General features: G+C 39.6%; 1 protein-coding gene across 6 annotated transcripts in view; it reads right to left on the reverse strand.

Moving 5' to 3' along the window:
- LOC309524607 (contactin-4) overlaps positions 1 to 27,285 on the reverse strand; it is a 547,669-nt gene that overhangs the window by 475,870 nt on the left and 44,514 nt on the right. For 5 of the 6 annotated variants that reach the window (XM_082209344.1, XM_082209342.1, XM_082209337.1 and 2 more), the window contains exon 2: positions 12,241 to 12,281. The exons of the other annotated variant lie outside the window; for it this stretch is intronic. The gene's annotated coding sequence lies outside the window, so the exon portion shown is untranslated. The remainder of the gene's footprint in view (positions 1 to 12,240; positions 12,282 to 27,285) is intronic. 6 annotated transcript variants of the gene reach the window in all.

The raw sequence follows: 27,285 nt of genomic DNA on the forward strand, positions 1-27,285 counted from the left end.
CTCCCCTGCTCTCTGTTGGTGACGCTGGTCCCGATTTCCAACTGCTCCCCTCTGAGCTCCCTCTGGCCCTTTCCTCCTGGGGTGTCCCCCTAGGCTCCCCCCTTGCCCTGGCCACTGGTGCTCCTTTCTGTGAATCTTCCGATTCACTGGAAAGACTCGGAGATCTCGGGTCGTCGTCATCACTCATCCTTTCTTCTGCCTCCTCCCCCTCGCTCTCTGTTTCCTCCCTTGCCCTTGCCTCTGCTCCTGAACCCCTGACAGTAATGATAAATTATGAAGTACAAAAAGCAATTAGGAGGAAAGTGGACTGAACAATAATGCTCTTGTAAGAAACTGGGCAGAAAGGCCACATACAGAGGCATGTTTGTTACATGCCGTAATTGTTCTTTAGTGGCTGATAGAAGGATTTCAGTTTTCTGAGGTTGTTTAGAAACCAGCTAAACGGTGGTGCAAATATAATATTTGTAAGTTGGTTTTTGCAAAGATGTGTTAGGTCAGTTCGTGCTGAACATGTAGGAAGTTTGGGACTTATGATACAGCACCAACTAGGCCATGTTACACAAAGCACTGGAACATGTTTTATGAAGTTATTACTCATTCTATACTCTGTAGTTAGAACATTTCTGAATGGTTTTACAAAAGCTCACGATTACCAGTGATCTAGTTTGAGCCAATGTTTACTCAGAGTAGACCTACTGAAATGAATTGGTGTAACTAACTTGGGTTCATTAATTCTAATTCATTAATTCTAATGGGTCTACTCATTAATTCTACTCCCATTAATTCTAATGGGTCTACTCTAATGGGTCATTAATTCTAATGGGTCTACTCTGAATAGAACTCAGTTGGATACAATCCAGTACTGGAGAAAAACAACATTCATCATGATGAACCCAACTTGCTGTGAGTCTACTCTAAGGAGTGATCCAGTTTTTGCGTGCTGCACAACTGAGCCAAGCTTTGCCTACATATGGATTACTTGAGCACTGTTGAGATCATTCAAAGTGACTGGTAGCTTATCTGAAATTTACAAAGTGACTGGTAGCTTATCTGAAATTTAAAACCTGTAAAACCTGTATGGCCTACTATATCTATCAACCCCTTACTTTGCCAAAGAAGACTAACAAAAAGGCACCAGCAACCATATCCTGCTACTTTCTAAAGAAGCACCTTCTATAATTCAAAAGTACCACAACAATTTCCAAGGCATGTAGCATGAATGAGAAAGTGTAAGTAATATGCAACCCTTTTATGATATTCCTGATGTTGCCTTTCACATTTTAAGCATGAACAGCAAGATCTCTTGCCCTCCATACTTTATGATGACACATACATGGTGACAGTTGTCTACCTTCTGAGGCATTTGTTTTTAATGCAGCAAATATGGGTTGAAATTGTCAATGTCTTTGACATCTACAAATCCACCTTGGACATTTTAATCAATACAAATCTTCTTTGTGGATACTGTCTTTTTTCACTGCAAGGCTGATGGAATGACGCTATTAATTTTTATTTTTATTTTACTCAGAAATGCATCATTTTGCTGTGATATTTTTAGCACTATGTATTGCTCTATTGCATAGTATTTCTATTGTTTCGCTTTGTTCTTTTATTAATTTACAGTGGTACCTCAGGTTAAGAACTTAATTCATTCTAGAGGTCCGTTCTTAACCTGAAACTGTTCTTAACAGTTAGCTAACTTTAGCTAATGGGGCCTCCCCCTGGTGCCGCGCTGCTGCTGCGCGATTTCTGTTCTCATCCTGAAGCAAAGTTCTTAACCCGAGGTACTATTTCTGGGTTAGCGGAATCTGTAACCTGAAGCATCTGTAACATGAAGCATCTGTAACCCAAGGTACCACTGTATGCCATTCTGGGAGTCCTTTGGACCAAAAATGGAGAGTACTGAATAGAATAATGAAATACAGCTATAGATGTTCCAATGTTCCTGCCCATACTAATATGCTAAAGGAGGCCTAACATAAGAGTTTTCATCCCAAAATGTCAGTTTTTCATGAGTAGACTTATTTTATGTGAAGGTGTCTGGCCTTGGAGTGTCAAACAGTACATTGTAGCAACAGATCCATCTCACTGGGTTTCTGCCTGTCTGTTTCACTAATGTTAGAGGAAAAGCAGGTCTCCTCTCAGTCCTTGAACAAATCTATGACAGAAGTCTCCCAGCTTGAACCCAGAGTCAAAAACTGGGCTATGCCTGCTCAATCAAGTGATTCTGCAGTTGAAAATTTCACATCTTAGAATCTACATCTAAAAATTTGCTTTTGCAAAATACTCTAACTCAGGGGTTTCCAATCTATGGCTCCCAGAACACCAGTGGCCCACAAGTTTCATTCAGGTGGTCCGTGGCAAGTCTGCATAAAAATATTTGCATGTGTTTTTAATTGTATTCTATTTTTATTGTTTGTTTTATTTCTCATTTTGTATTTTATTGTACAGTGGTGCCTCGCAAGACAAAAAGAATCCGTTCTGTGATTCTCTTCGTCTAGCGGTTTTTTCGTCTTGCGAAGCAAGCCCATTGACGGATTAGCGGATTAGCGCTATTAGCGGCTTTTAGCAGCTTATCTGCTGATCGGATCAGCTGATAAGCGGCTTAGCGGCTTAGAAAAGGGGGGAGGGGAAAAAACCAGCAGGAACTCGCAAGACATTGTCGTCTTGCGAAGCAAGCCCATAGGAAATTCGTTTTGCGAAGCACCTCCAAAACGGAAAACTCTTTCGTCTAGCGAGTTTTCCGTCTTGCGAGGCATTCGTCTTGCGGGGCACCACTGTATTAGAATGTATAACAAATATGACATGAGAAATAGAAGAAGCACTAAAAATATAATTAGAAACTAGCACAGTGTATTAGCATTGTTTCAATAGGCAGAAAAACAATTCAGCAGTCCACCAGAATCATCAAGTGGTCTATGGGAGGAGGTTGTGAACCACTGCTCTACCCTCAGGAAAGACAAATTCTCCACTACAGTGGTACCTCAGGTTAAGTACTTAATTCGTTCCGGAGGTCTATACTTAACCTGAAACTGTTCTTAACCTGAAGCACCACTTTAGCTAATGGGGCCTCCTGCTGCCACTGCGCCGCCGGAGCACGATTTCTGTTCTCATCCTGAAGCAAAGTTCTTAACCTGAGGTAATATTTCTGGGTTAGCGGAATCTGTGACCTGAAGCGTATGTAACCCGAGCTACCACTGTACTTACATCACATGGGGAAACAGAACAAACCAGAAGCCTGCCAGTACTGGAAATATCTGAGGATCTGTAACTAATCAGCCAAGCACCAAACATGCACCGCTTTCTGTCATGAAAAATAATGTAATAGGTACACTAGATAAGTATTACTGAGGGAAGAAATCCATCTTAGTAAAATACCCCTTTCCCTGAAATGCTTTTCAGACCCAGCCTCTCTCCATCCTTTTCCTTCTAGCACCCCAACATTTCATTTTTCACAATAGTGAACTTCTTTACAAACCAGGTCATCAAAAGCACTTTTCATGACAGCAGCAGCAGCTCTTAACTAAAAACTCCTTACCTTTTTTAATTTAATAAAAAATCAGTTTAGCCCAGAGCGCTTTATGTTTAAACTCTAGCCACTTTTGAACACATTAGAACTCTAGCTCCTTACTTTTGAGCAGTTTAAAAAGGCTACTTCTGTTTGACTTGCTTTACATTTGATTGTAATAGTAACAACAAGAAGGAACAGCCTTAAAAACATCACTCACGAGTGCAGTGGAAGTGCTTGGCTGCCCTTACATGTAAGCAATTTGTGACTGAATCTCTTTGGTGTCAGGACAAGGCATACTTGTTTTTCCACTTAGCAGATTTTCTCCACAACTGAAAATGTCAACTTGTTCACAATTCTCAACAATCTTCACTTTCTCAACAATGCAATTCAGACTAATAGTTACAACATGAACATATTTGTTAAAGAAACTTCACTCATTTTCCACTCCTTGCAATGTTGGAACACTTAGATCAAGCATTTCCCTTTGCTTACATGGACACAGCATTCTAGAATTAAGAAGTATGAAGAACATTAAAAATAACAACATTAAAAGGACCTGCAGAATCAGGCCATTGATCTAGTCCAGCCTCCTGTCCTTACAGGGGCCGCCAGCCAGATGCCTTTGGGAAACCTGCAAGTAGATTTTGAGGACAAGAGCACAATCTTTTCCCATTGTTTCCAGCAACTGGTATTCAGAAGTATTGCTGCCTTCCGGTGTGTCTAATGCTCTTTTAACGCCATCTAGGTAGGTGGCCATCATGCCTTCTGTGGGAGTCAGTTCCAGACAACTAGGTACTCCATAAAGAAGCACTTTCTTTTATCTGTCCTGAATCTTCAAATATTCTTCTTCTTCATCATCATCTTCATCATCCTTTTATTGTGAACTTTACTTAATATACAATTTTTGTCTGATATATGCAAAGCAATTTCCTCTTATATAATGCATTTTCATATTTTATTTCTATTTGTATACAAATTTTTAATCTACAGTTTAGTATATGCATTTTTGTGCACATTCCATGCTGTAGAACTACACTGCGAAATTCAGAGAAGTGTGGCTTTCACATGACGACCGTGTTTCAATTCATGAATTGTTTCAGAAAGTATGAATCTAGGATGCAAACTGAATTGAATTTCCCCCTCATCCCTACTTTTCTCTTATTTTTATGAAGCTATTTCTCCATTAGACACCCCAGAATGCTGCCCTTCAATCATTACAATCTACTTACTTGTAGCTACAGCAGCTACAAGACTCCTCAATCTGGAAGGAGCCATCTTCACTGTAGGAAAATGGTTAACCAGGAAGAGAAAATCAGATCCTGAGATTGGGTAGAATAATAACCTTCCCAATTTAAAAGCTGAAAAGACTGTGAATACTCATTGGGTTTTCAGAAAAACAATTCCCTGCAATTTCCTCCATTTTGTGATGCACTGAAATGGGCAAGACAACATATGGAACACAAACTGTAGGTGAAAGGGAAGCAATTGACAGAACAAAATAAACTGTTCCAAGAAGAAACATTATTAAACTGGTGTATTTTGGCCACTTCTCAATGGATGTGCCAGAAAACTGGCCAACTCACAGTGCTCTACATGGAGACAATTTTATACCACCACCATTACACTTAGTAAATGTTTCAGTAAAGACATATTTAACACGTGCCCCATTCAAATATGATATACAAAGAACACACTACAATAGCTGGATATTTCACGCTATGTCTATCATCATGTGTTATTTTCATTTCAGCAGAAATTACATTGATAATACAAAATCCCTAAACCCACAATTGAAGTGGACAGATTGGAAGCCTTAAAATAATAATAATAATAATAGTCATTTGTGAAATACAGATTAAAAACTCATCACCATTATCAATTGCTGGTGACAGCAGTTTGTGGCAATGTTTATTTGCAGTCCATATTTAACTGAATTAGTTCTTAGCTTTCCTAGAAAGCCATAATGATCTCTATTCAGCATCCTGAGCTAAGTGCAGAAAAGTGGATTTGCTTAATGCAGATTTATTTTTCTCCTTTCTAAACATGCAACGGCACTTGCTGACTTAATAGGCAATTGGTTTGGTTTTTGGAGCATTATGTGCTTGAGCAACAAGAATCAATAAACAGAATTCAAGAGCAAGTCATAGATGGCAAAATCGTCTGGACATCCTTCTCCAGTTACATCATCTCTGGATGTAGCATACAAGCTTAAATCCTGAAGGTTCCAGGATGCAGCATACAACAAACTATAAAGAAGCAATTTACTATTTGCTGGTTAGCTCGCTGAGATCAGATGGTGACTTCAGTAGTGCTGCCCTGATGAGAACTAACACATACAAAAACTTGAATTTTGTGACAGAACTCCCACCTCACATTATATATCTAGCAACAAAGCACAGCATCCAGCTTAGCCAAGCCTAATAAGTTACTACTTATCAATCATTTCAACACCATAGTTCAGTGTACAATGTGTTTTACATCTCTTTTATTCTCTCATCCCCAAATTGCAGCCCTATGAAACAGATTAGGGCATCTAATGTGATCTCTGGATAAGCAGAGATTTTATCATGGCCAAACATCACACTGAATCCATGGGAAACACAATACTTGGTTGTGTGATTCATTGAGACATACATGTGACAAAGCAGTCTATAGCAGAAACATTAAGATGACTTCTGTTGGGTGCTTGTGCTTTCTGTTTAACCTGAGGGTATGTCTACACAATTTCTAAAAACTCAAGCATTTTCTCTTTCTCCCAGAGAGCTTACACTTTTTAAATACATAAATCCAGTTATATGGGAGAAAATTAGCTGTATTTGATGTTTGACACTACTTCAGAATACTAATCCAAATAAGTATTGCATTAAAATAGAGAGTGCTTGAGTAGAATTTAAATTGTTAAGACACGGGGAATGCCTATACTGTACAGTAACTATGTTATTTCATTAAACCAAATCACTGCAATGATAGCTCAAAGAATGAAGCAAAAGACAAGTCTATCACTGGAAGCAGTAACTTCTATGGTATTAATGAAAGCCATTATTTGATGGTGGAGAGGCAGGGTGTCAGGAACCACGGGTAACTTCTGTTCTGTGTTGTCCATGTTTCTTTGTAATATCCTGCGTACAAACATCCTCAAACATTAAAATCTGCAAATGAGGCCTTATATGGAGAAACTTTTTTGTGGGACATCTATCGCATGGAGCAAAACTTTGTGTCAGCTGTGGTTCCAATCTAACCAGAGGTCCTCCTTGGGTCACCACATAATGTAATTCTAAATAATGGATAAGAACATTTACCTTTCGGCTGGAAGGTTACCTTTAGTTCTCTCTCTCAGTAGTTCATTTGCTCTTGTTCTTTTAAAAAACCTACATGATTTTATTCTCTCATTTTTTGTGATTTAATTTATGATTATTATTGTGCAGTTTTAACTTGAAGACTGGTATAAACAACACCTGAAGCTTAACTTCTACATGTCTTCCTACTGTGAATTGCCAGATGTCCTGATGTGGTTGCAGCTTGCCCATTGGTCTGCAGGGGAAAATACAAATTTTCTACTTTAGATACTGGCTTGGCTCACACATCACATTAAACCATTGTTTCTTCCCTCACTCCTGTTGCTGCCATGCCTCAGATCAAGAAGCATAGCCTGAATTGTTGTCTTGCCTAACCTAGGCTCATGGCTTGTTTTCTTACAAACGAGCTATGAGAATTAAGCAAAGAAAAAAACAACCTTGGTTATCTATCACCCACAATTTGTTTGGAGGAAACAAATCAAGTATCTTGGATCAGACAATACAGTGAACCAAACTCTGGCTTGTTTTGTCTGAAGTATGGCAGTGGAAGTAGGGGAGCAGCATTGTGTGAAATTTTGTTTCAAACTATGGTTTACTGTAGCATCTGAATAAGGCCATTATAGGAAATGCTGGGCAGCAAGTCAGTCCCACTGGTTTGCATATTGCCTGCATCATTTCCCCAAACAACACCAAAATATTAATGAAGACAGCATATTCAGTAACCACAGAATGTTGGTTATCAGCTGAAGGGGGCGGGGTAGAATGGTGATGTAATTCATGCTGGCTTTGTGAACAGGAGCCCTTCACACTGCCACATTTGGTGCAAGCCAAATTTTGCAATTAGCCAAATTCTGAGTTTATATTAATCAGTTGCTAGGATGAAAACAGCAGGAAAGTGCTGTCACCTTCATGCCCTGCTTGCAGCCTTCCTGTGGGAAGCAGTATGATAAACCAGATATTGTAGTCTGATCCAATGTGTCTTTTAAGTTCTTAAGGCCTAGTGCTATACAGAATGCAGAATACATAGTGCCAAGCTCACCACAATTACCAAAAGTATCAACTAATGACCCAGCCATAAGAAGGGCAAGTAAAGAAGCACTGGAGAAGTTTTATTCTGGTGAATTTTGAATGTGGAAATGTCCTTAGAAATCAAGCACAGCTGACCATAGAAAGGTCAAGGTGGTTTAAAAGGAATTATGTGGCAAAGAAACTGGAAAGTAAAGAAGGAGAACTGAGCAACAAAAATGGAGATATTGTTAATACAAGGGATTAAAAGGTCCAACAGACACCATGTATACCATGGACCAAAGAATGGAAGCAAATAAAGCTATGCTGAAGAAGAAACTCCGAAGTTCTCCAGGAGAACCAATAACTAATCATTCATTAGGGATCAGCTCAGAGTAGTTAGTGGATCAAATGTTATTTTAGGAAAGCATCCAGCTGACCCACCAAACATAAAGGAAATTACTTGCAACAAGGACAGAAATTACACTTTTACTTACCAAGGGTCACACACAATATAAAGTGAAACAGGGAAGGCCAATGATAGCAAAGACTTGTACTAAGTAAGGGGGTCAGGAATGGGTTGTGTTTTTTTTTAAAGAATTTATCATACTTCAGCAGAACGTTCTTTACATATTACAAAGTCAGCATAAAATGTCACATTTGCATTAAGGAATTATAGTAGGATTCATGTATGCTTGATGTAAGAATATAAATATTCAGCAGCTGCAAAATGATTGCAGAGAAGACTAAATGCTCACTTGTAAACCACAGTGCTACTCGTATATCATGAAATATGGAAAAATACCGTGGGCAAAAAAAATGCCATGTAAAACAAATTGGGTTTGGACCATATTTGATTTGCAAATGAAATTGAAGAAGACAACACTAAACTATCTAAGAGAATCAGTAAACAGCAGGTTCACATACAGGGCAATTGTTCAGATATCCGTGGGTATAAGACCCTCGCCTCTTACCTTTTACTGGTATTCACTTGGAAGTAGAAAAGATTTACATGGAGAAATACAGATATTGCGTGGACAGGCGGAGTCCCCAGATCCCGAGCGGTCCCCCCCATCATGTGGAATAATGACTCAAGACAACGTGCTATGGGATTAAATTGGCCACAACTTTATTAAATTTCAAATGTGGGTAGACCTTGGCTCAGGCATTGGGCGTTCTCCCTCCCCAGTCCCCAGCCGGGGACCTAGGGAGCTTCAGGGTTATCCAGTGTGGGGGGGGAGGGCCAGCTCTGGAGAACATATGTTCAAGCAGAGATAGCCGCCCCCGTTATGCCGCCGCCGCAGGGGAGAGCAATGACGACCTTTCGGCGTACGGTCAAAGCCTCCCTCCAGAAACCCCTTTAACGGGGAACCCTGGTATCGCCGCCTAGAGCCAAGTGAGGATTCCCAGGTAAGATCCTCCCTCTATTGTGTGGGCAGGCAATCCCTCCCCTACCTGGCCTGGTCTCCTTGGCAACGCTTTCCCCAGGTGGGATTGGACAACTGACTGAGGTAGGCGGAGACCTCCAGGTATCCCACCTGAGGGAAGGCAAAGCCAAGCCTATGCTGATGGGGCCGCTCCAGATCTAGGGCTGCGTGCGTCCACGCAAAGGGCGCCCCCCGTTTTAAGCGGGGAGCGGTCATTACTGAAACAGGTAATCCTTTCAGGAAGTAACTTTCCTTAAAAGTTGCAAGCCTTCATCAAATTGTTTTTTAAAAGTCTAAACACACAGTGTTGACTGGATCCCCTTTATCTGTATGCTGATTGACATTCAAAGAACTCTATTGTGCTTATTCTTGCAGACGCCATGCTGTTTTCTTCTTCAGCAAGACTTGTTCTTCTGTACGCTTGGTGATTCTATATTTAATGATGATTTGTACAAACTCTCCCGGAACAACCAACCTGGATCCCTTTTAAAACATTAACTAATAACTAGTTCTGAAATCTGCCTTTTCTCCCTCCAAATTGCTTTTCCTTTTGTGTCATGTAGATTATAAACCTATGAGCAGGGACTATCTTATTACTGATATTTATAAGCCAATCTGGGGCCCTCTTTCATTTGAAAAGCAGGGTGAACATTAGATAAGATAGACAGACAGACAGACAGACAGACAGACAGAGAAGTGTTACAATATGAGCTGTGAAAATTTCCCAGTTCAAACTTTACATTTGTGCTATGAACGTGCTAGATGACATTCAGCCACCCACAGCAATATGGGGATAATAATACTGATCTAACTTGTAGGTCAACTGAAAGGATTACTGAGATAATGCATATGAAGAGTTCTCAGTGTGCCAAAACACTGCATCCAGCATTAACTGTAGAATTCCCAGCACTGCACTTCTTAGAAGAGAATCTAAAAATCCTGCATTAAATATAAAAATCCTTTCTGCATATTTGGAAATTGAAAACTGTCTAAACAATGCACAACAGAAGAGGGAAATAGAAAGAAGTGGGGAAATGTTGAGTTGAAACTGAATCGTCCGGTTCAGAAAAAAGTGTCTTCAATTCTCTTATTATTTCAAACAATAAAATAAGGTCAATTAGCATTCTCAACAACATGCTAGCAACCCAAGAGAAACATATGAATAATTCAAATCTGGAAAAAGGAGAACAATTGACAAAATAAATATTTTAATGATCTGCTCGTCTGCAACCACTCAGTAGAGACAGAGTAATAAAATCTGAGAGTAAAAGAACAGCACTGGGGAAATGATTCAGTAGATTATTAATTGATTTCAAAATTTCAAAATCCCCTACATATTAGCTTTCAAAAGATGATTGTGAAGACTTTGTAGACTGCGCAGAATACAGAAGTAGCCTGGCACGTTGCTGCAGACAAGAGTTCCTTCAAAAAGAATTGGTGCAATAAAAACTACTTTCAAGGATTTATCATACTTATTCTTTTTTTTTTTTTTTAGTAACAACAATAAAGTTGTAGCAGCCATGGTTTCAACACTTTAGTTAGTCCCATATAGAACTTCAAGCTCAGCAATTCTGTATGTCTTTATAAACTACTGTAGCACGTAAACTGCTCGTTAGATTTTTATGCGGAGTCTATAACTTCCCTTATTCAACATCCTTTGTGATCATGACATCAGCTGCACAACAACAGGAAATACAATTCACTCATGCATCTCTCCCGCACATCTAAATAATCTGCAAATCTGCAAAGAGCAGGATTCGAACAGATATTAGTGCATGAAGATGGCATATATAGTTGCACAAGGGTGGGTTCTGCATCTTCCACCCAACTTTACTCTTCAGCAGCAATCCCACACATTTCTCAAGTGTCACCTGTCTCTCAGGGGACATAGGGACTACATTAGGGAATGAGCAAGGTAGTTAGGATTCAACTATCTTAGTGTAACTCAAAGGTAAAATTATCTTCACGTGAAATCAAAGTTTACTCAATTTCATTGAGAAATCATGGAACTGATTTGATACAATAACAGTTTATACAAGCGAGGACATGGAACTGATTTGATACAATAACAGTTTATACAAGCGAGGAACACAGGAAGCTGCCTTATACTGATTCAGACTGTTGACCCATCTTCCTCATTATCATCTACACTGACTGGCAGGGGCTCTTCCAGACCTACCTGGAGATCCCAGAGACTGAACTTTGGACATTCTGCATGTAAAGCAAGTGCTCTATCACTTAGTAGAGGACCCACACTTATACCAATTAGGACCAAGAATGTAATGTGAGCTGTACCAATACTGCAATGGCATAACCTCCTTCAATAGACTATGATTGATATAAGGAAACTCGTCTTTTAGCAAAGAATTGGCCTTCAAACAACAGGCCCAACATATTTCCTCTTATTTTTAGGCATTTTACTGTTTGTAAATGTATTGTTGAGTGGAAAAAAAGAATGTGCTCTACATACTGAACTACTTCAAAACAACTTTCTGGATTGGATCATGCCTATTCTGAAGTCACAGTATTTCAAAACTGTGCTTTCCCCCCAAACGTACAGATTTCATAAACTTTAACAAAAAAAAAAATTAAAAATTAAATGAATTTAACTCGAAAGTATATCTAAGGAATTATTCTCTCAGATTGCTCCACACTCCCAATGCTTTCAACTTAAGGTACCAAGTAGGGTCTATGTGAATCTGTCCAGAACTTCTGATTCACTCAGTGACTGCCAACCTCTAATTCAACTCAGTTCAAATTCTGAATCTCACATTGTAAGTCTGAACAAATGATAGGTTAAAGTGTTGGTTTTTTCAGAACTTATCGTGTGAACAGCCCCTCTTCCCTGATCTTGCCTCAGATGAAAATAAACAAGCATTTGTACAGACCCATCTGTCATCACAAGTTGCCATTTTTCAGAAGCTTGGGACAAAATATTAAGAGATAAATCATTATGATGTGACAGAATAAGCAACAACACTAAGATACAAACTCTACTTACTTCAAGGCATGATACAGAGTCCTGTTTCAGTTCACCAGCACCTGTAAGAACATATATGTAATGTTACCATGTGTATTGATTAAAAAAAGTTATTTTACTAATTAGATTCAGTCTTCAATTTTAATAACAGTGAATATAAGCAGACTGATCCATTTCCCTTAAAATTGTTTGGAGGTGCTATTATGAATCAATACAAATTATAAAATTGAGCAAGAGTAATGTTTCTGTTGCTTAGAAACATTACGCTATTCTTACAAGAATTAGCTTTCCTCCGAATATTCCTCCTGTACACAAAAGGGATCTGAATATTTATCTACATGCACAAGGCTAATTTAGCATAGCAAAATCATGAATTAAAAACAAAAAATGCCAAACCGAGCACTCCCCTGGATTATTCCACTCTATGAATCACTGCTTCCTTCCTTCTACTTGAGTTACCTCTTTATTCTCTCTTGAGCAGCTCTTGACAGCTATGCGCTACTCTCAGGCCTCCTGTGTGCACAGCTCTCAATGCTCTGAGTTCAGCTATTCCACCTGTAGCTATTTGAACCTCATCATTCGGCAGCCTGGACTCAACACCCAGCTGTCCAAAACTGACTTTGGGCAGAACAAGCTCTTTTCAGCCTGCCAAGCCCCTCTGGAACCTTCCACTTCTCTTGTTTGCCCAGATGCTCTCAGCGTGCCAAAGTCAGCAGTCTCAAAGCTGGAACTAACAGTCTCCAGCTGCATAAAGAATCTCAGCATGTGTTTCCCTTAAAATGGCCGGGGTCAAAATGACTGGGTCCAAATTCTGGATTTAAAAGCCAAAAGTGATTGTCAGGAGACCCTTTAGGCTGGATTTTGGTGCCTTTCATGGAAACTGGGATGGAATTACTACAAAAAAGAAGTTGCTGCTTAGGATGCAGTGAATATGAAAAGTGGGTGGTCATGAAGTTGGTACCACAGAAATAAGTGTGATTTTAATCAAAACTGGAGAACTAAGTCGAAATAAATTTAAAAAATTAAAAAATTGTCTAGTAGCACATTAGAAACCAATTAAGTTTGTTCTGCATGCACACGTCTTCAGATACACACAAAAGCTTATACCCAGAACAAACTTAGTTGATCTCTAAGGTGCTACTGGACAATTTTTTATATTTTTCCATTTATTTTGACTGTGTCAGACCAACACGGCTACCTACCTGAATTGAGAACTAAGATTTTATTTTACTTTTTAAAGAAGATATACACTGCTTTTACCCATGTCCATTTTCTTTTTTACTTTAAAATCATGCTGCTACCTCGGTAAATGTTAAAATATGAAGCACTTAAGAATATTTGCATTCTACTAAATTTCTCATTCTAGGATATAGCCGAATAGATCCTAGTTCAGTGTTTAGCAGTAATGATGGGTTGTAATTGTTATTCCAGCAAATGGTTTTCGCTGTATGTTTATAACACATAAAGTTCATCAGACACACAACATGGAGACTACAAACACAACTCACAAAACTACAGTACAAATCAGCATCTAATCAACTACCTCGAGCATCAACTTAAAAAACAGATCAAAGTATTTAAGCTGTTGCCTCCATCAAGTGGCCAGAAAGAAGATTTAGAATGACTCCCTTGACAGATCATGTAGCTGCATGAAACAGAAAGACTGTTCCATGAAGTGTTCCTACATTGTATTGTTCCATTTCAATAAATGTATTGTGATCCTTTTTGTCCATTTCCTAATATTATGAAGTTACAGTAGTGGATCCAGGAGTAGAACAAACAGCTTGAGGGAACTATTTTTAATTTTTTTGGGGGGAGGGGACATAAAATCTGGAGACAAAATCTAAAATTCCAAAAAGGAGATTTTTTTATATTCACAAACACTTCTAGTTAACCATTTCTGTGCAATTAAATCACTGGAAAACCAGTAGAGCATAGTGGTTAGTGAGACTAGGACTGATGACACCAAGGTTCACATCTCATGTCAGTCATGTCAGCCAGTCACTATTTCTCAAACTAACCTATTTCTTAAGTGTTTTTATAGAATTAATTATGTTATTCAACTCCATTATTTTAATGCAAGGGAAACATAATGACAAGGGAGGCGGGAATTAATCAATTAGGTACCATTTGTGGAATGAAAACAACAATCACATTCACTGGATTGATTACTTCTCTGGACTTAAGCAAATATTAGCAATTTCCATTCCTGTTTCTGGTGGAATTCTCTGACATCCCAAGACAAAGCCAGAGAGAACAGCCAATCTGCCTCTCTCCATACGCAAAGAACACCTAAACCATACAGAGCAGGAAACTGCAACACCATTTTCAAACTCCTTCAGTTCCCACTTGAATGCATATCCTGTTCTGCTCCTTCGCACTTGCCTCTCATATGCTAGAGTTCTTCTTCATCCCTCGCCCCACATTTCCATGGACTTGCACCAGCACCTGCAGGTGAACAATTAGCTTGATCCAGTGCTTTTTTGGTAAGAAACAAGGTGTCAGTACTTACATCTAGATAAAAGTGCCATGGCACACAATGGCTGCCAATTGTGGAGCGGGGAGTGATGGCATTCTGTCAGAAATAAAGCACTGTCTAGAGATCACTGGCCTCTTTCCCCAATCCCCTGCTTAAGATAAAAGATATAAATATAGGTTTTATACCAACTGCTCCTAAGCTCCCCACTGGGCTATTTTGTGAAGAATGCAGATGTTGCCAAGAAGCAGGTATGACAAAACCGGGATTGTACCCTGGCAGAGGAAATCATTGTGTTCACTGTGCTTTCTTCCTAGCTATTGAGAATGGATTGTTGGGCGTACCAGAATGAACACACAGGAACACAGAATGCTAGCTTATACCAAGTCAGAGTATTGGACCATCTGACTTGGTACTGTCTACAATGACTGACAGTGGCTTTTCCACGATTTCAGGCAGGGGCCACTCTCAGCCCCATTTGGAGATGCCAGGGTTTGAACCTTGGAATCTTCATCATGCAAAACAGATGCTTTCCCACTTAAATACAGCTCTTCACAGTCTAGGTATGAGTGGATACAGAGGAGAGAGCTTGCCTAAAAGCAAAGGGTAATGTGGTTTTGGTTGGCTGGCTGGTTGGTGGATGGGTGGAGCAGGGACAATATTTTTATGAAGAGCTGCTAGGGAGGAGTTGCAAAAAAACGAGACTGTATAATTTCTTCGTATTAAGGAGAACATGTTCTCTAGTTACATACTGTCTACTTAAAAGGGAGGTGGGCCCTTTCCATTTCTAAAAGCAGGTTTCCATTTCTAAAAGCAGGGTGTCATCACTGAGGGGTGTGTGTGACAAAATGAGTTTTCTAAATAAAAAATGGTTTCACAGAACTTTTGAGGAGTGACGTGGTGGCTTAGGTGCCTGCACGTTTCGCATTGCCTGAAATGTCAGTGTGGGACTTGCGTCTGCCTACTGCCTCTCCCTCAGCCGTCCTAAAGCTGAAGGGGAGGTGTCGGAGAGGCTCGCTCCGCCCCCATGGGCAGCTCGCCCCGCTCCCACAGGTTGATCTCCCCACTCCCACGGGCGCAGATTACCCCGCCCCCATGGGCGGCTCGCCCTGCTCCCGGCTACAGGACACACACCCGCCCCAGGCACCCGATTGGCTAGCTACGCCACTGGGTGAAGGGGAGAGGCTTGTAGTATCCACAGACGCTGATAGAGAAGGCACAAGGGCTGTGCCTCCTGCTCTACAATACAGTCCTGATTTGGGTCCTTCCCCTCCCTCGCTCTCAGCGCAGGAACAAAGGGTTGAGAAAAGGCTAGAACAATTAATAAAAGCCGAGTCACAGCAAAAAAAAAATAAAAAAAATGCAAGGAGGGTGGTATAAATAAGGGATGAAGAGGGACTTTAGCTTCTGCAACTGACTTGCTTATCCGATGGATGTGTCATGTGCTGACTCCTTGGCTACTGAGCAATAAAGTTAATTACTGAGAAGCAGTGTGTCTGTTTCTGCTTACAGCATGGGACAACAGACAGAAGGGCTTTTCTGGCAGCCTGACAGTACATCGCCTGTGCACGACATTTGGCCCAGCTGACACACCTACCCCATACCTAATGCAATATGTGATGTGGAGCAAGTAAAGATGTAGTAGCAAAGGAACATGTTATTTACAAGCAGATTATTTTTTTCTGGGAACAAATGGCATGAGCTATATTTTGTTATATCTCTGGAAGTGCATTTAGCTCGTGTGAAAGCTCAAATATAAGAAGGAAATTAACAGAGAAACATTGAGGAAATGAATAAACTGCCATAAGAATGCAACCCAACGTGCATAGCAAAAAATAAGTAGCTATATAGAACTACCAAAGCATGTTTAGAAGCTATTCTCTTCCCCTGCAAAAAATAGAAAGAAAAGAATATCCTATTCCTTGCCTTTAATTGAACCTTGAAGTAAAGCTCCTACTGGATTCATTAGTCTACTCACTTACTTCCTAGCTTATTTAACAATTTTGCTAGCTATAATTTTGGAGGTAGAATTATGTGTTACTGTTTCAGAATGGAAGGGTTACAGCTCCATCATAACAAGTATGTACTACGCACATATAATTAGACTAACCTGGAGACCAATTTTGACATATCTTAGCCAGCACTTGTGAGTCATGTTCATAAACTCCAAGAGAGAGCAGCAGCCCTGTTTCTGCAGTATTAGTGCCACATCTTTTATTCTCTGCGCTGTTGTAGCTTTCATTCAGATTAGCTGGAGGGAAGAGTTTTCTTCCAGCTCAAGCATTATGGCTTCATCTGAAGTGTGTGGAATTGAGGCCTCTCAGAATGGGAATAACACCGAGGCTTCGAGAGACACAGACTGAGCTTTACCCAAATGTGTACATAACGAGGGCTCAAGAAGGCAAATATTTGAGATTTTGTGTAATAGCTATGTAGATTTTGATATAAACTCTAAAGGTTCATACTACTGGAGGCAATTCATTTGAACACATATGTTCATATGAACCAATGTTATGAGGACTGATTGTTGTCAAGCAGTTTATAAAGCAAGCTAAAGACAAAGCTAGGGTTGCCATATTTCAAAAAGTAAAAACCAAGACACCACCAAAATTGTTGAGGATTTTTAAGGAAAACCTGAAAGTTGGTGAGCTTTGAGCTTTCAAAGTTGTCGATTTTTCAATTGACTTGACTAAGATCCAGGACAAAGAGACGCCTTTTGGAAATCCCCCCAGGCGTCAATTCCACCTTTGAAATCCGGATGTATGGCAGCCCAAGACAATGTTGTCTTGATGATCTACCCAAAGTATCACATGCAGGCTGCAATCTGGAACTGGGGTCCAAGGCTTTGCGAATGCCCAGTGGGATTTCTCCCTTTCCCCCTTTGCACAGACAACCACAAAGAAATCTTAGCAGTGGAGGGTAATCTGCAGAACAGCAACCTTCGTTTCCTAAACCCTGCCAGCACAGGCTAAGGCAGAAGGTGCAGGAGACAACCATTTTCCCCCCTTCCCCCTGATTCCAATGGGAGGGAATTAATTGTGCCAGCTCTCAAGCTGCAGTAGTTTCCCACAAGGGAGCTGAGGATTACATGGGTCCCTGGCCACCCAGACATCTCCCCGGAATGCTCCAGTTTTGGCCCCATTACTGGTGGAGCACTACTGGAAGGCACCATGTCAAATTCAGGGAGGACCTCCAGCAACAGACCTTCTGCTCAAGAACCCAAATACTGGAACCTCCAGACATGCTACAAACTATTTTTGAACACGCCTGCAGGTTCAAAAGTATTTTGCAAAGCAGGCATCCAGGAAGAAGGGTCCACTGCTAGTCTAACACCAAAACCTGAAAACATTATTGGGCACATAATATAGTTGTGCAGTTCACTGAATATCCATAGTTTCCAAAACCTATTAGGCCCTTCCATCATCCCAGATCTGTGTGGGAATCACTAAAAGATGCTATGTGTACAAAATAAAGCTAAAATCACAAAAAATAGGTTTTCAAGCATTCACAGCTTTGAAAACTCTATTCCCATTGCTCACTTATTCACTATTTCTAGTTTTTTACCCTTTCATCACATTAATTTGAGAAGTTCCATGACATATGGTGTTCATTGCTAATAGCACTACTAAAAATGTAAGTTTGTTGTGATTTTATTAGTGAATTTTGTCCGCTTTGATTTTGTTACTTTAGTAATATTTGTCTGTGCCTGCAGATGTGTGTTTGAACAAGAATAAATATACAAACCATTAGACTTTTCAAAACCGAAAAAAAGCCTGAATTGAAGCTTATAGGCTTTTTCCTCTCTTTAGAAGGATCTGCTATAAGGAAAGATGAGGGTTTTTTAATTCCACTGCACTGAAAAATTAATTCGCCCATCTTTCTTTGAAGTACAGTATGTGCCACTGTTGTAGATACACATTTGAGGTGTTTATTGTTCTTATATCCTTACAGGCCACACAGAAACCATATTTCTACACTTAAAATCTAATGCATTTAAACTATGTTAACACCCAGTACTCAGCAAGTCCAAAGCAATTTCACTTTAAAACAAGTGTATGTCAGCTTCCGTCAACTGAAGTGCTTGCATCTTTCACAAGCAGAGATCACGCTGGGAGTCATAACTATGAAATTACCGTGAAACAAACATAATGCTCTCCTATACAACAGTATATAATGCATTACAGTAAGACTGTGTGAAGCTATAAGCTTCTCAGAAATTTCCGTAGCCTTCTGTAAATGTCAAGAGCAGTAGTATGACATTGGATTCAAAGATACGAGTGACATTCTTTTAATATGACTCTGCCCATCAGAACTGAGGTTTGTTCTCTCAGCTGTACCCAAAGAAAGGACCCCATTTCATATGAAATAGCGTGAACATCAATTAGGAAACACTTCATGGAGGGAGGGGGGAAATGTGGACTCCACTCCATTAATGTCTCTTCCAATTGTTCTGTGTATATGTTAGCAATCTCAAAAGCCATGGGGGATTCCATCGCTATCCATTTTGACTTGGTACTAGAACTGTCTATCAAACAGAAAATGTTTTTGCATAAAGCAATTTTCGCTAAAGGCATAATAAAATGTGTAGGAGGTTTTCAAGAATCCTGTCTACAAACAAAAACCTGTTCTATACCAGTAAGTGCACTCAGATCCTGCTTGTGAGCTTCCGACAGGCATCCAGTTGAACAGGATGAGAACTCTAGCACCATAAAGGGCTCAAACATGAAGAGTCACCAGTTTATTCTTAATTATTATTTTTATTATTAGTATTTATTAAATTTGTATACTACCCTATAACCATAGATCTCAGGGCAGTTCACAACATAAAATAACAGGTATAAAAAACATAATATACATTATAAAAACAAAAACAACCCAACAATTCCCCCTTATATAACACATTTCAAAAGGGTATCGGATGTCAATCAGCCAAAGGTGTAGTTAAAGAGGAACACTTTCTCCTGGCGCCTAAAGGTGCATAATGAAGGCACCAGCGGAACCTCTCTGGGGAGAGCATTCCACAAATGGAGAGCCACTACAGAGAAGGCCTGTTCTCATGTTGCCACTTTCCAGACCTGTTATGTAGGAGGAACATAAAGAAGGGCCTCAGAAGATGCTCTCAGGTAGGTTCATGTGGAGAGAGGCGGTCCTGAGCAATACTTCAAGGTAATTGAATGTATTTGCAAACCATTCAAAATCAGAGTTTCTGATATGAGATTATATGAAGGGAACAAATGGATGATGATGAAGAAAACCCACATTAAGATAGTGATCCTGGGCTGGAGTCTCTATCAGAAACCATGGTTTGCTTGAAAGTGGAGGATGTAGATTTCTTTATCCAAAAACTAGAATGTGAAGATTACCAATGTAAAGACCACAGTTTGGGAACCCCTGATATAGAAAACTTAGGATGTATTTGAATCCAGTGAACTAACTGGGCATACTGGAAAATAAGCATCAAGTAGTAATATTTAATATAAAGTATGTTTAATAATATGATTATGTTAGTGATGTTACAATTTCAGGGCTAGTAATGGTGAATTCTACTAAAGTGAACTATATAAAAAGTGTGTGGTACTATAGTTTCATTCCATTCCACCCCTTTCCACTACCAGAAGATGAAACTGTGATCTTGACAGAGCCGATCCCTCCCATCCTAAGTCCACATGGGCCAGTAAGAGGAAAGCTGACTCTCTTGTGGAGAGAAACAGTGATTTTGCCCAAAACTCATCTTCCAGCTGTACTTGATAAATTATAAAGTACATCACAGCTTTTTGTCATACAATATTTGGATCACAGGCTCCACTCCTATTCATGAATTCATTCATTGTCATTAACACAATAGATTGGTGATGACAGCTAAACTGGAGAGTGAGACACTTTTGAAAACCTGAAACTTAAAATCTATTCTATACACATTTTAGGCATATTCACTTCCTTTCCATACAAACAATGTCTGACATCAGTCGAAACATGTCTGGTAAGTGTAATCTCTCTGATGAAGGAAGGTGTTCCACAAGCCAACTTTCAAGGCTTAAAGGGGAATAGTTTGGGGTGATTTGTTCTGTAATAGAAATCAGTATGAACTTGCAGTGTCCAGATGCTTTTCCTAAATAAATTTATTGGAAGCAAGACTGGTTGATTTTAGTACCTTAGCTAAGAATATGAACAACTGCTATCGTGCACTCATACAACAAAGTGGGTTGTATCCAACTAAGTCCTACTCAAGAGTACACCCATTGAAACTAGTGGATTTAAATTAGTCATCTCAATTAACTGCAATGGTTCTGCCCTAAGTAGGACTAGTACTGGATGAAATCCAGGGCATACAAGGCAGGGCTTCTTCCAATACTTTGGTGCAGAATATGATGCTGTAATCAAAGCTACAGAGTGGCACATGTGTACAAATTAGCATGGTCTGACGATGGGGAAATTGCAAGCACTATGTACTAACTGTGGTGCTGTAAGTTATTTTTTGTGCTGGTAAAATGAAGTCAATTCACAGTTATAGCAGTTCACTGCCCACCAAGAAAAAAAAGTAAGATATCTGATCAGGGCACAGTCAACTCACAACTTGTGCATTCTGTGTTCACTATTGCAGCTCTAAGTGCTTGGTAGCCAGCCAGGTGCGATCGCATAAGTTAAACACATATGCTTACCAGGCTGTGGGAAGGTATCACATAGGCTCTGAGGGGCTTTCACAAGATTCTGTCCAGCCCAGATTCTTGAAAGTATCATAGAGCCTATTAAGCAAGGTGCAAAGCTTAAAAGCTCTCCATCTTGCAGGAGTGGGAGGGAGACCTGCTCAGCACACCAGCTTCAGAAAGGTCAGGATGGTTGCATGGGCGGGGTTGGGTGGGGGAGTTCCAGGCTGGTTCTGACTACTGTAGAGACAATTTCACCTTTACCCACACACCCACTCCCGGAAGGTAGCCCCCACACATTGTGAGCCTACTGTACCTTAAAGCTGTTGTAGTTAGTACACAATTCTATATAACTGAATGATAGTTTACATGAGTGCTTCTAATTCTGGAATAAACAGTTTGAAAGTATCATTTTTTCTGTTGGGGAAATACCTAGTGTTGGGATTAGTTGAATACTGTAGAGTAAAACAAGCAAAAGCAATTTGCTCACCACTTCCATAAAAGTGAAAATTGAATCTCAAAACGTTACAAGATGATAACAAACTGAATGTATCCATCATTAGGGAACAGATTTTTACACATCAATTGATTTGGGGGTTTGAAAATGAAATTTGTTTGATGTAATTAGCTTTACAAATGAAATGAACACTGACCTTCCTGGCTTTGTATTGACAATATCATCCTTAGATATCCGACCTATTTGCAACAATTGTCAGAAGTAAAGAAAAAAGCATGATTTACAGGCTTATTTAAAAGCCAAGGATATTAGTTGTTCGGCCTTATTTTTTCCTTCCTATTTAATGTATGCTTTTCATATGCTCTAGAGAGAATCATCTGTGCACTCCAATGTATTAAAAATAAAGATACGGGATATATATGAAAAAATATGCTGGGAAGCAGCTTTCTTAGGTAAATGCAAGAGGAGTGCACCTGTCAGTGAAAATAAATGATTACTTAAAAATATAGTTCATACTATGACACTCCGGCATATTCATTACCTTTCAGCTTGAAATAAAACACATTGCAATTTGCTTTGCTTTCAGTTGATACACATACTGTGTTTGAACTGCTGATTAAGTGATTCTTTCCTTATTTGCATAGAATAAATCAACTACACCACTTATAACAATGTATAATTAACATGGCATGCCAATCTTAGGTAGTTTTTGTTTTGCTTTTTTAAGTGGGGAGGCAATGCAAGTTTGCTTTCTCGGTGTCAAGTACATTTATGTTACACCTCTAAATCTTTTCCAGCAGGGGAAAGAGTGCTCTTGCACTCATGTCCTGCTTGTTTTACTTATTTATGTGTCCGCTTTGTTTGTTTGACTTTTACTGGCCCTTTACCATACGGATTCCAGAACAGGTTACAACCTTGGGCTTCTGGGCTTTGGAGCCCAATCTTCCCGGCCACCATCATCAAGTTAGCAGCCAGTAGCAGTTCTGTTTGGCTGTTTGCAGGCTCTGGAAGCTTGTGACTAGGACTTGTAAACAGAGTTTTACTGAGGCAGTTTGAGATGGAGGTCAGGAGTGCTGTCTTACAGTGGACATAGAACCAAGAGACAAGGACAGTGAAGGAGCTGCTGTGCCATGTTTGCCTTCCTGTCTGAGAATGCACAAAACTACACCTTTAGCAAGTGCAAGCTGTTTGCCTTGCTGGAAGAGAAGATACAGCAACATGAGGCCCACCTATTCACTCTTCCAGCTGTTGGGCAAGATGAAGAATTTATTGACAGAGCAGAGTGGGCTGTCCTGAAACAGCAATGCAGGTGGGGTGCCCCGAGGGAGGAGGAAAATCGGCCATTGCAGAAGTCAAACCTCTGGAGTAATGCAACACAGAGAAACATGTCCATGCGGACTGGTGGTGGGCAATAAAACAAAACCTCAATAAAACCTCAATAAAACAAAACCTCTGGAGAATCAAAGAGTGCTCACAAATAGTTTCTCATCATCCTGGGGAAAAGTGACAAGTGGGGTACTGCAGGGTTCTTTTCTGGGCCCGTTGTTGTTTGAACCAAACCTGTTGTTGGAAACCAAGTCTTATGAGGAACAGTTGATGGAGTTGGGTATGTTTAGCCTGGAAAATGGAAGGCTGAGAGGAGATGTGATAGCCATCTTCAAGTATATAAAGGGTTGTCATACATGGAAGGCGGAGCAAACATATTTTCTTCTGATTCGGAGGGTAGGACCCGGAACCAATAGATTCAAGTGTTTCATTTTTGCTCAAATGTAGGAGAATAAGAGTTTTGTTCTAAAGTCAAAACCTTTCTACAGAGCAATTCACACTGTTGGAAAGGTAAGAAACATAAAAATAAAACTTGAGTTATAAATGACTGGACAAATCACACATCATTGCCCTTGATGACATTCATACAGCATATCCTCCAAAAGCATCTTAATAGGGTAGTCTTTTGGTTATGGTTACTTTGCAGTGTGCATCTGTCCATGCCAGGTGTTAAGGTTATTATCTTACTGCTTCAGATGGCTTCAGATGACTCCAATAGGACTCTCATCTGTAAGTTCTAATTCTGAGTAAAATTTGGAGGAACATTTTAAAGTGGCATGAAGGTATAACTTGAAAATAAGCATACTTTGATTACTTACTGGTACTCCTAACTCTGGGTAGTTTAAAAAGTATTAAGCTACAAAAGTAAAGAAAGGGCACACTCCTTCAAAATTATATTCATAAGGCCAACTGAGACAATCAGTGCACCCCACTCCCAGACAAATCACTTGGGAGACTGTTCAGTCATATGCATAATTATGTGACATGAAAAGTATTCATGTTTTCTTAATTGCAAGTATTTCAACTATGTTTAAATACATCATTCACTTTACAAGGTACAAATAAGTATGTGCAATTACATGCTAATTAGTTACAATTTAATTACTGTGTAAATACTGGTATGTAAGAAGATAATCAGATGGTTACTTGTGCAGTGTAAATTAATTGATAACAAGAGATTTACAATTGCAAATTAGGGCGATTACACTCTGAGTGCTATGTTAGATGTTAAGTGCAATGCATAGTTAATCACTTATCTATTATTTCACTATATTGTTGTATGATGTGTTGAAATAGCAGTTTAGGTCTTATATCAGTGTCTGGAACTCACCTTTCTGAAGTAGGTTGATCACACGTTTGGATCTTCATTTCTAAAACAATTATCTCTAGCATAATTTCAATCATTATCCGTTATCTCAAAATGTTCCTAATGCTGTTGATAATAGGGTGCTTTGCTGTGATTACGTCTGGGGAGAGAAATGTCTGCCACCTTATCTTTAACTTGCATTTCAGATTCCCTGTTCTCTCCCTGCCTCACGCAGCACTCAATTTAGCTTCACTTCTGTGGCCATCTGGTGCTATAAACCTAAATTGTGTGCAATTTTATGCCTGAAAAAATGCTGGTTTGACCTGTATTTCTTTCATTATTTCACCAACATGCTGCGGAGAGATAAAATAATGGGGATGGCTGCTTTTGCTGTTTGCTGGAAGTTGTTTGTCCTCTTTTAAAAGACTTTTTGTGTGCTATTCCAGAATGCTAGCATGTTGACTCTGATTCTTGCTAGATAAAGGATGTCTGCAGTAGCTGTTTGTTGATTTTCTATTGACTTCTGTTTGAGACTGAAGGTGTTTCTCATTACTTTCTTATAATACAGTGAAGATACCAATTTAGTTACATTGACCTTGTAATGATGCTTAGTTCTTCTTTTATTAGTGCCCATGTTGAGCATACCTTTTTATTACTCTATCCATGTCTTTTCCCCTCAGCCTTTTAGATTACATGAAATGGCTTCTGTGCATAGCCATAGCCTCATCCCCCCCCCCATTTTTAACATATTTTTATTAAAGATTTCTTGGTTTACAAAAGTATGTGCAATGTCTTTTTCCCCCAAGTTACATTTTCTACAGATCAGTTTCATTTGTTCCTCCCAAACAAACTAAGGAAAATTCCCACAACACTAAACAGGTACATACAGACTATGCTTAAAGCATGGAAAGCAGAAATAGGTAAACTGTCCCCAACCCCATCCCCACTAATTCCCCTGGCACATCACCCACATCACACAGCACAAAACCCCCAGATAAAAACCTGGCAAACCAAAGGCTTATATCACCTAACAGACTTCTACACTTCCTCATTTTTTAATCTTGCAGGGGTCCCCCCACCCCCCGATAATAAGGAGGGACCAGTATAGGCTTTACATTAGACCAGAGACAGAATTTGGGGATAAAGGCTACCTCGTTAAAAGCAGGCAAAATTAAAACAAATTCCAAACCATATGTAAATATGTAAAAGTCAAGTTTTGATGCCTCACATATTGGACAAAATATCAACAGAATTGAATTCTATTGTTGTCATCAACCATTTCAGGAGAGGAAAGGAAGGTTCAAACTATGCCACAATAGCTAATCTAACTCAATGTATATTTGGCTCAGTTCCCATCTGTGACATGAGTGGAAGGAGTACCCTATAAGACAAGAGAGGGGAACTTTTCCCTTTCAGTCATTGTTGGAAATCCAAATCCTAACAGCCCCAGCTGGTATGGCCTACAGCATGGTCCCCAAACCCCAGACACAGGTTTTTCAAAATCTCTCATATGCTCTCACAAGCCACATTGGGTTGTGTCCAACAATACTTTTACTCAGTGTACATGTTGGGAAACTGCCAGGGAGATAGTGTCCATCATGGCCCCAAGCCAGCTGCCGGACGTCCATCGATCTCCCGTAGACAGGCAGATCCAGCAGTTAGCGACACGAAGCCTCGAAATAGACTGCCACATTCCAGGCTTGTGCCCAATGTTTATCAGCAGAAACACAGGCAGAAAGCTGCACCGCAGAAGAGCATATTTTACAGACTTTATTTAGCGTAGAACAGAACAAAGAAAAACATGACCGTTCTCAGTCAGCGTCTCTGACCGACTGGCGAAATCGAAAGGAACAGCAAGCATAAACATCCTGTGAACAGGACATGCGCAGACTCTGTGACTCCCAAAGCCTGCTCCCTTTTAAGGTGGAACGGAAATATCCTAACAGTACATCCACTGAAATTAATGGACATGACTAACTTTGGGCTATTAATTTCAATACATCCATTAAAATTAGTTTGTAGGAACTACATCCAAGGCTCTTATTTTATCCTCAAACAGGCATCCTGACAGATTTGATTATAAAAGAGGACAACATTTCATTTATTTAAAAGCCAATATTCTAATGTTTAATAAACAACAGGCATCTTGATAGCAGAAAAAAACCTTGAAACTGCATGTAATAAAACTCTAGATACTTCTCCTTAACTAAACTTTCTGCTCTTTAAATGTCAGATGCTACAGTGCAAATGAACACAACCCATGAATAGCGATACCACCCTAGGAAATGTTCCAGTCTTAGCAAAACTTTATTATGGTTGTTGTTGTTTTCTACACTTCATCCACAATTCCATGGATACTTTGCTCAAAGAAGAACCTCTAATGCTTTTTGCTTTGAAATTTTATCTTAAGCAAAACTCAAGTCCAATTTATTATCAATCTGGCCCACTAAACGTTTCAGTCAAACCCTTAACAGGTACATCAGTCAAGCCCTCAACAAGGTACATCAACTAAAAGTTTTTTATGGGGCCCTGAACTTGATCCTCAATAAGAAATATGATATGATATATATGTGATAAAAGATTTGTTTCCCACAAAAATGCCAATTTCACCCAAGCAGGAACCTCCATATTACCCCTGATTCATCAGTGGCTGCTCTACTCAGGGGAGCGCTACACATGAAATACAATTTAGAAATATTGTCCACAAAGAACTTAATAGGAGGGACACCAAAGGACAAAGACTGAAGACATATTTGTGTCTCCGTTTTCCTCAATGCCTAGCTGATTTTTGCAACTACAGTACACTCACACACATTTAATTTCTATGCATTCAGCTTTATGTGCTTGGCAATTAAAA

The sequence above is a fragment of the Podarcis vaucheri genome (assembly GCF_965113315.1).
Source record: "Podarcis vaucheri genome assembly, chromosome: 2".
NCBI lineage: Eukaryota > Metazoa > Chordata > Lepidosauria > Squamata > Lacertidae > Podarcis > Podarcis vaucheri.